Source organism: Chionomys nivalis, chromosome 1 (genome assembly GCF_950005125.1).
Source record: "Chionomys nivalis chromosome 1, mChiNiv1.1, whole genome shotgun sequence".
NCBI lineage: Eukaryota > Metazoa > Chordata > Mammalia > Rodentia > Cricetidae > Chionomys > Chionomys nivalis.
This window is the reverse complement of record NC_080086.1, coordinates 151143859-151153096: the sequence shown is the minus strand read 5'-3', so window position 1 is coordinate 151153096 and position 9238 is coordinate 151143859.

Here is a 9238-nt window from a genome sequence, read left to right as displayed (position 1 = left end):
TTGCAGCGAACATTTAGGGGTAAAGATGAAGGACTGCAGGGTACACTGTGTGATTCATTGTGTCATACTATGGCTTCCACGATGAGACTTTTCTTTATTCTTTTCTCCTTTGTTTTGCTTTTAAATTTTATTTAATTTTAATTTTTAGGAAGAGGTTGCAACGACAGAGGGGGATATGAAAGGACCAAGAAATGAACGGGAATGGGATTCATGATGCAAAACCCACAAAGAGCCAATAAAAGACAGCAAGAAGTCATCTAGTCCTCTGTTGCCTTTTTAAAATTAACTCTTATTTTCATTTTTCCCCATTTTTTAAAAAATTTGTGTTTTGCAAGACACACCTGGAGAATTATAACCTAAAGGAATGAAAATTCTGAAATATTAATGATTTAAGAACAGGAATTATACTTAATTTTTCTATTTCCATGCCTAGAAGAGAAATATAAATTACCAGCAAACCATGTGGGTTTAGATAAACAGGGCGACAGGGTCTGAATTCGACAACACCTCCTGAGTCGTGCGATGCAAACGCCTCCAGCTCTGCTCCAAGTTGCATGAGAACCTCCAGGAAAATTACACCAATGAGAAAATTTAATAAACTTAATGAGAATGACTCTTAATTAGTACATTAATTAATGCTAATGTGCATAGATTCTCCACGGTGACGGAAAACAGTTTGCCTACTCGAAGCAGATAAAATTCACCTCATTTAGAATGATGGTTTTTGTGGGAGAATTCTTTATTTTCTCATAAAAAATTAAAATGATCTTTGATCTAGACTCTAAATTATCATGCAATCCAATGAGCGAGCTATAATTAATAAGCTTATTATACTAAGAATTAAATTTATTCTGAAATGTTATATATAGAAGGAGAGGGAAGGAATAAACATGTTCCCACACTGACCAAGAAGCTTTGGACAATTGATGGATTCTGGGGAAAGGGGAGTCAGGTTTCGTTCAGGGGGTGGCTCCTGGTGGGTCAAGAGGCTCCAGTAGGTACTCCCATCCACCATTCTTGAGTATATTCAAATTGGGTTCAATGAATTATTAAAATAAAAAAGACATGAAGTTGGAGAAGTAAAGAGATGTGGGGAGGAACAAGAGTAAATGTGATCAAAGCACATTATATAAAAAAATTAAAATAATGAATAAAATATTTTAAAGATACACAAAAATTGTTAGGTAATAGATCACAGATAAATGATTGATAGATGATAGAGGGATGTTGGCTAGATAGACAGAAATGTACCTGATGAAGGAATGCCTGAAATAGGTTGGTTTCTTTTTATGTCCTCTAACTCATACTAAATGTGGGGCCCATAAAAGGTGTGGGAGTCACTATTCTGAGGTTTAGGCATAGTAGGACAATTATACTGTAAATAAATTTTTTTAAAAAATGGTGTTAGGAAGTCTCTTAAAATCCCCTACAAACAACCGAAGCTCCTCCTCCCACAGGAGCCTGCTAGACAAATACAAACATGATTCTGGAGATTACAGTACATATTAGGCTAGGCTTCATCTCTGACCAGTGTGAATGTGATGGGGAGGGTGGGGAGGGGTGCAATGGCAGGAAGACCTTCCTGAGGCCGGCCACACCTATCACATATCAGACATAAATACAGCATTTTATCTCCTTCATTGAATAATTCCTCTGTGAATTGGCAGTTAGTACCCCTGCACTCCAGATGCAGACACAGAACTCTAAGTTCTCTGTGAAATGGTGCCAAGCCCTGTGCGATCCAGAGCCCTTTCTCAGCTGAGCCCTGGCCAGCACCCTTTGGGAGACTGCTGTGGAGTCATGGCTGAACTAGGTCAGATTCCCAACTTGCGGAAATTGCCAGGCAAGCAAAGGATTTTGCTTTAATCCGCCAAGTGTGTAGAGATGTTCCATACAGAACAAGATGACAAATGCATACAGCAAGCCTTTCAGAAAGACGATCCTGCATAATCCAACCCAGTGAAAATGTGCATTGGATGTCAAATCAGCATAGCTGGAATTAGGGAGCCAGGAAGTTTGCTGGCATTAAGATCCAAAAATGTGTTACAATTTGTCAAGAAAAGCATGTGCCTTAGGCTTTCTACTAAAGTGGTAAAACATCATGACCAAAAGCAGCTTGAGGAGGAATGGGTTTATTTCAATTTCCTCTTCCAGGTAACAGTCCATCACTGAGGGATGTCTGAGAAGGAACTAAAGCAAGAACCTAGAGGCAGAAACTGATGCAGAAGCCACGGAGGAGTGTTGCTTTCTGCCTTTCTCCCCATGACTTTCTCAGCTTGCTGTCTCATAGCCACCAGGACCACCAGCCCAGGGGTGGCACTGCCCACAGTGAGCTGTGAGCCTCCCCCAACATCAATCACTAATGAGAAACATGCCTTATAGACTTGCCTCCAGCCAGATTGTGTGAAGGCATTTTCTCAGTTGGGATTCCCTCCTCTCAGATGATTCTAGCTCATGCCGTCAAGTTGACATAAACTGATCCACACAACACAGTTAAATCACTTAACTACCTGCAGAGAGGGTCCGAGATCATGAGACTGTTAGTCTGACTGTAAATCACCATGATCATTTTGGAACATCTTAAAAGACTTTATAATAAACTTTCTCTTCAGTGCGGCAGTCACACTCCACACCCCATGCCAGACTTTCTTCTGAAGAAATAGTTGGTTTTTCAGGGAGAAATATGACAAAGTGCTTCTCAGTAATTGCCATAATTGTACAGCTGAAAGTTAAAAACTACCTAAATATCTAATAATATGTTACTGATTCCATAGGCCTGTATAACTCCACAGAGAGTTCTCTGGGTTCTTTAAAATGTTTAACGCAGAAAAGATATCAAATGCCACAGGAAACTGACATCAGATTTACTTAGTTGTGAAGTACATTGTAGCAGAGTTAAACAGTAAGCTTCAGGGCAAGCATGCTGCATGTTCGGTATGGAGTTATACAGTAAGCTTTAATGCAAGCATGCCACATGTTCGGTATGGAGTTATACAGCAAGTTTCAGTGCAAGCATGCTGCATGCTCGGTATGGAGCCCAGGCTCACTGGTGAAGAGCCTGAGCTGCTCTTGACTGAACTTAGTCCCCAAAATCCATGGCAGGCAGGTCACAACTACCCATAACTCCAGCTCTAGAAGGTCCTCTGCCCCCTTCTGGCTACTTTGTGCAACTGCACTCATGAGCACATACCCACCCACAGACACACAGGCACATTATTAAAAAGTAAAATCTAGATCTTTTATATAAAGCAATGTGCACGTGTCTGCATGCATAATATTGCATGATGGAATAGCTATACTGATTTATAGTAGGATTAAAGTTTTCTTAGCTGATAGATCACAGCATTATAGACGAGCGTCACTTTTCTATTTACCCTTTGCCATGTTATAATGGTTCTTGTAACTAGGAAAAATGATGTATTTCTATTAATGGTATAACATTTCTTCATGATGTCTGACAGATAATATGTTAGTGTCTGCTGATCTGTTTTTAGCTTCTTGGGAAGAAGACTAAGGCAAATTCATTAACTCGAGAGAACCAACAATGATGTATTGTCTCTGATAAGTGACGGAGTTAATCTTTCCATTTGGCACTTGATAGTTAATTCATTTTGGCTTGCACTTTGCCAAGGCAATCCATCAATGGAGCACCATGGCTGCTAGAAGCAAAATGATATCTTAACAAGGTGGGCTGGAGATAAGAGCTGCCGAACTATTAAGCGTAAAGGGTGTAAGGTAATCAAACATCATCCTCTCCTGGAGTATTGGATACACACAATGCTATCACAAACCAGTAAAAGAAGAAAAATTCACAAAATGTGGAGGCAATTACTGCCCAAGAAGTATGGCCCAGAATCAATCACTGATTTGTTCCCTGAAGTTTAAATGTCCTCCCACACTTAAACTAGAAAGTCTGCATACTAATCAACCATGTATCTATGTCTTGTGCCTCTACTGAGTCCTACATTATTAACTAACAGTGTTCTCTGTCATCTTAACTTTTCAATGAGAAGCTCATCGTCTCAATGTCTCAGATGCAGCAGCGGAGCATAAACACAGTGGGTTAAGGGTCCCTCACACACCCCATGCCTGCTTGCACACTGTTGATTTTGCTCAGGCTACCCACACGTATGGAGCGCCTAGACTGTGATTGGGCGCTAAGCTGGTGCCGAGTGCCAGCGTTGCTAATGGCTGATAGCTGCTAACTGACAAGCTGGAGAAGGCACCACTTCAGGCTCTGCCTAAAACAGCTGCCCCACGCAAGGTGTGGGAAAACACTTGAAGGGACACTAGCCCACTAGAGCAGGTGGCTCTGGCAGGCCTTGCCTTTCTCTCCAATTCCCTCTGCCTTGCCTAAAGCCATTAGATTACATCCCTAAAGCCACCACCAAGTCTATTCCCTTATTTGGCCACCTCTTCCTTCTTAGGCTGACTACCAAGGTCCAGCAATCCAAAAGACCCCTTTGGATTCACCTAATTAACATGCCCAATTAAAATTAAACACCTCATCCTAAAACAGGGTTTTTCCCTTTACTTTTTTTCCCCCTTAAGACAGAGTTTTCTCTGTAGCTTTGAAACCTGTCCTGGACTAGCTCTTGTAGGCTTGCACTCACAGAGACCCGCCTGCCTCTGCCTCCCAGGTGCTGGGATTAAAGGTGTGTGCCACCACAGCCCGGCCTCCCCCCTTTACTTTTATAAAGTGTCTTTTGTTTATGTGCCATGTTTGTCACATCTTTATCCAGAGACAAACCTTTGTTCCACTGGGACAAAAACATCCCTGCCTCATTCCCCTTCTCCCTCAGCCCCTATGTCCTTTACCACCGCTCCCTAGCTCATTCTAACACAGACCTCCCCCTTTTCTCTTCTTCAGAATGACACCTGCAAGGTCATTTTGCTGCTGTTTTTCTACCTGAGTCAAAAAGCAACCACTCGAACTTTTCTTTCCCACTTAATAAAGGATCTTTCTGTGAAAACAGGTATTTGGGTGTGGTTTGTGCCTAATTCAGGGTCTGGGAGGGTGCCCCTGCTGGGCAGGAGTCCCCTTCAATAATAAGAAGTGTTAGTGCTGAGAAACAGCTGGAACTGGAGCAATTGCAGGCTCATCTATAAAATGCTGCGTGCTTATGAGAGGATGATGGAGAAAGCCCCAGAGGAGCAGTAGGGGGCTTTGGAGGGCATAGCCACACCCGCAACTCATCCAAGGAGAATCTGACTGAAGTAAATGTCTGCACTCACACACGGTATTTCCACCCTTCCTACAGCCCAGGCAAGGAGGAGACATGTTTCTCTGGGGTGACTTATGTCTGCAGAACACATGGCACACTGTCCTGGGATTTAGGGTGGAGTGGAAGATAAGAGGGCAGAGCTAGAGACACAAGAAGTTATAGTGCAAGGCAACACCAGTCATTCAGCTGAAGGCGTCATGCAGGTGCATGGTGTCCCCTGAGGGTCCCATGACAAGTCTTGAGTTCCCAGAGAAGAAGAGCAGACTGAAGGTCTAGGGGTAAGAGGAAGGAGTCAGTGGTCACTTTCCATGATGGTGACAGTGACCCTCTAGGACAGACATCATGATTTAAGAATGCTGCTAGACTCAAATTAAGCTATTCAGCTCCATCAGTGAGTGACTGAATAATTTCCCGTCTCTTGGATTTGGCCATCCCTGCAGTACCATGCTCATGCTGAATGAGTTGTAGTATATGGCAAGCTGGTGTTATTGTTAAGACCATTTGCTTAACATTCTGGAAACATCCCTGGACATTCTTCATATTTTATTGGACATTCAAATAAAAGCCCACCTCTCTTAGGTTATGGTGGTGCTGACTGAGCAACAGAATCTTGAACTTGTGGCTACCATGGCATATGTGTCAGAAATGAGGATTGCCCTAAATTAGGTCTGTGGGATTCTGTCTTAGTGGGTTTGGTGGTGAGCTGCAAGGTTGGGAGATGTACCTCTGTGTTAGGCATATGTCACGCCTGATTAGTTTCCTGAATGAGAGGTTACAGCCCACAGCCATGGGATCTATATTCTTCTGTATTCTACCTATTACTTGTAGACCTAGAATTAAAGTGGAGTTGTCAACAGTTAAGTGACAAGGATAGCAAGCTATTTGGTGATGCCATTGACCGCTGCTGTGCAATTCTGAGGTGACACACACAGGCCAATAGCATTTCAGCAAAGTAATGGCGAGAGAGAGAGAGAGAGAGAGAGAGAGAGAGAGAGAGAGAGAGCTAGCGCAAAACAGGCTGGGCATCCTCTATGAAGTAGGATGCATATGGCTACCAAAGACCATCTTTGTAAAATGTTTCATGGCCTATCAAGTCTGGCGAAAAGAGGACTGTGTGTCATGCCCCACAGGACAATCCAGACACACTTATACTCAAAGAGTGGGGTTTCTGATACTGTCTACCGTGTTATGCCCATGGTCTAACTCTGGTCACAAATCATATTGTGGTAGATAACTTGGATTCGAACATGGCTCTGCTATGTGACTGTGACATGTTAGAGAATTTTTAATCCTCAGTTTCCCTGTGCGTGAATTAGCCATAACAACGGACATCATTTCATAAAGTGATTATAGGAGATTATTAGACTTTGGGACTGGAGAGTTGTTCAGAGAGTTAAGTGTTCATCATGCAAACACGAGGACCTGCATTCAATCCCCAGAACACACACACAGAGACACACACACATCTGGGCATGGAGGCACACACTTAATCCCAGCACTGAGGAGGTAGGGACAGGCAGGTTCCCAGGACTCGTGAGCCAGCCGTCTAGCTGAGTTACTAGACTCGAGGCTAATGAGAAATGCTGCCTCACCAACAAGGCGGAAGGGCCATGATGACTATGACTTCCATTCTAGCATTTAGGAGGCAGGCAGGCTGATCTCTATGAGTTTAAGGCCAGCCTGATCTACATCGTGAGTTTCAGTCCAGCCAAGGCTACATAGTGACCCTATCTCAAAAAATAAACAAAACGAAAATATAACTCAAACCCACAATAAACAATATATTAAAAAGATAGACCACATCCTGAGAAATGACAGAAGAACATGACCTCTGGCCTCCATATACATGCATCTACAATTATTCCTGCATCCTTTACACAAACCTACAAGTGCACACACGCATGCACAAACACACACACTTTCTCTCTTTAGCACACACTACCAGGAATTGATATACATACTTTGGGGGTAGTAATGGGCAAGTCACCAATTTTGAACAATACTGGCACTTCCTTTCAGACATGGAGTTGTGAGCAGTTTGAACAATGCAATGCATGCATGGAGTCACCTGGCCCAGCGACTGTCAATCATCTAACACAGCCTACTTCTCTCACCTAAGCAAGCTGGCCTCTGGCTGCATTCCAGGCAGAGTTCTAAAGATGGCTCTGGAGAAGGTTCTGTGTGTCTGGATTGGAGAACGCCAAACCTATATTTGTGCCCAGTCTTGTATCTCTTGGGGAAATATTTTATAAACCCTTCTTGGGTACAGATGACAGAATGGCAACAAGAATGCCCACTGGAAGGCATTCATTCGGAGGAAGCCTAAACTATTTCCAGGTGAAGACAGAGTGCAGTCAGCTCAGACCCCATTAACGGGAACTCTGGGAAGAACATGGGGAGTGGGGCCACAGGCTCTGTTTGTGTCCTTTCCCCCGACGTCTGTACTGCATAACCCACAAGATTTCACCACTGCGGGAAAAACTTGCCTGCACACACTTTTTTACTCCCAAAAGAAGCTCATTTGCAGCCTGGTGGGAATGGAAAGTTAGACTCAGAAGAGCCACACAGACAAACTGAGAACCTTTTGTTAAGGGAGAGGCATAGGCAAAGTCATAGAAGCAGAATGATGGGGACAAAGGACAGAAGAGCAGGTGGCTGAGCTGTGAAGGTTCTTCTCTCAGGCAATGAGAGAAAATGACTTTGTTCCACTGATGTAGAAGGTACCACCTACAGCGGGACCTCAGTCAGGATAAGAACAACCTCGATATCTGCTGCCCTTCAGTGTCTCAGCCCCTCCCCCACACTCCCCATCGCCCACCCCTGCCCTGTGCAGTCAGACTTAAGGCTCCAGGTCTTGCTTCCAGAAGAACCTTCCACTCATTGGTCTTTGCCTCAGATTTCCCACCCCTCAGGTCCTGGCCACCAAGGATACTGTGAATTCAGTCACAGAACTGGCTTTGACCCAGGTCTTGGCAACACTGCCTGAAGGAACAGATTCTCTAAGAAGGGTTCTGGCATGCAGTCTTGGGGGAAATCCAAGGCATTTTCTTTGTCGCTGGGAGTTGCTTTATTTGTTTTTTTTTTTAATCAGTTAAAATCTATATATGTTTATATACAGTTTTCATATTTGTATACATGTTTATGTCATTTACTCTCCTTGTTCCTATGTTCACCCCACGCTTTGCCCCATTCCCTCTCAAATTCATTGTGTATCCCAGTCTGGCCTTGAATTTCCTATGTAGCTGGAGATGACCTTAACTTCTAATCCCCCTGCCATCATCTTAGGAGTGCTGGCGGTACAGGTGTTTTCTAGTACACCAGTTCATACAGTGCTGGGTATCAAACCTGGGACTACCTGTTCACTTGATAAGCAATCTACCAACCAAACTGTATCCCCAAGGGGTGCGTGTGTGTGTGTGTGTGTGTGTGTGTGAGAGAGAGAGAGAGAGAGAGAGAGAGAGAGAGAGAGAGAGAGAGAGAGAGAGAGAGAGAGAGAGAATGAGAGGGAGGGAGGGAGGGAGGGAGGGAGGGAGGGAGGGAGGGAGGGAGGGAGTGAGTCTGGGAACTGAACAACTGATCTTAAGGCCCTTCCCATCTTAGGCAAGTGCTCTACTACTGAGCTAAATTCTTATGTCAACCACTGGAAGTTTGGGGTAACCTAAAGTAGTAAAACCAGCCTGGCTTGCAAAAGGGTTTCTAAGTTTCTATCTCCGCAAATCAAATGATGTGGATGAGAGGTGGTCCTGCCCTGGGCATGGACCACAAAGGGGGCCTTGTCCTCAACTCAATCTCATGAAGGTCCCATATAGGCCAAGAAAAGGTGCTCATTGAAGCACACAGTTCTGCGAGCTCAGACAACTGAGCACACTCATGCAACCACTGCTGCTTCCAAGGCAATGGGTCTTTTTGTCCCTTAAAGCCTTTATTCAGTTTCCAGACCTCCAAGAAGGGGCTGAACACTGGTGGGCTTCTGCCTCTCTGGCTAGTTTTGCCTCTCCTCAGATTACAAAGAA